General features: G+C 47.8%; 1 non-coding gene across 1 annotated transcript; it reads right to left on the bottom strand.

The window, feature by feature from the left end:
- Positions 1-410: 410 nt before the first annotated feature.
- LOC127198809 (small nucleolar RNA SNORA17) lies at positions 411-542 on the bottom strand. Its single transcript, XR_007831856.1, has one exon. It is a non-coding gene; the product is annotated as a small nucleolar RNA SNORA17 (small nucleolar RNA).
- Between the last annotated feature and the right edge of the window lie 752 nt (positions 543-1,294).

The raw sequence follows: 1,294 nt of genomic DNA, 5'->3' as shown, positions 1-1,294 counted from the left end.
GGCAAGGACCCCACCATGATTCCAAGTGGCATCACCAGATACTTACGTCAGGCTGTTCCTCACTAACCTGGAGTCTCCAGCTCTGTCTCTCTTTGTTGTGCTCACTCCCTGTTTCTCTTTAACGTCCATTTCTCCATCACTTACTTGCTCCTCTTAGCAAGAGACCCCAGGATCTCTGAGTGTCTGGGGTCACCTCAGGAGTGATCTTAGGAGTGCTATGCCCCACCTGTGTGTTATGGCACTAGGCATCGGTCATCTCAGACATGGTCTGACTGACTCTCCCCCTCCCCCCCTCCCGCCTGCCAGGCTTGCATAGCCCTGGACTGGACTAGTGGTCATCTCAGGCTAGTTCCCTGTCCAGGTTTCATGGCAGTAGACTGGTTGTTGTCTCAGGCTTACTTTTTTCGGGGACTGTTAGGCTGCTGATCATTCAGATGGTCACAAGTCAGAACACTGAGCATAGACATAGCCTCTCTCCTCTCTGCCACCTACTGACGAACACGTGACCCAGCAGCCACACCTGCAATGCCTCTAGGGACAGGTTTTGGTGATTATTATTTAATTGATTTCAGTTTCCACAAAGACAGGACACAAAGCACCTCCCTGAGGACTTCAGGTAAATTTCAAGCACTCTGGTTGCCCACAAGCCTATTCTTGGGCTTTCTCTGCCAGTGTTCTGCATTGCTTACACTTGCCTCCACTGGCGCATTGGCTTGATTACATCTGTTAGTCAGTTGGAATCTGGGGAACAGGGCGTCCAGCAGCTTTTCATCTCCTTTCAGCCGACACCGCCAAATCTCAGCTTTTACCTCCAGGATGTGTAGGTAGGTGCTCAGACATGCAATACCATCTGTAAAAACCATAGTCTCTCTCTCTTTTGCGTGTGTGTGTGTGTTGTTTATATGTGTGTGTGTTGTTTATATGTGTGTGTATGTGTGTGTGTGTTGTTTATATGTGTGTGTGTTGTTTATATGTGTGTGTATGTGTGTGTTGTTTATATGTGTGTGTGTGTGTTCCACTGCCTTTAATTAGGATTGCAGGAATGAACACGAGTAAAGGGTTATTTACTTGAGCAAGGGCAACTTACCTGCACTGTACCACTGAAGAATGTGATCCCTCTTCCACACATACACACACACACATTTGCACGCACACACACACATGCACATGCATGCACACATATCACACACACGCACATACACCACACACAAACACATCACACACACACCACACATACACCACACACACTACACACACACACCACACATATACACACACATACACACACAGCACA

This window comes from Acomys russatus, chromosome 14 (genome assembly GCF_903995435.1).
Source record: "Acomys russatus chromosome 14, mAcoRus1.1, whole genome shotgun sequence".
Classification (NCBI taxonomy): Eukaryota; Metazoa; Chordata; class Mammalia; order Rodentia; family Muridae; genus Acomys; species Acomys russatus.
The sequence above is the reverse complement of the archived record's forward strand: the minus strand, read 5'-3'. Positions and strand labels throughout refer to the sequence as shown.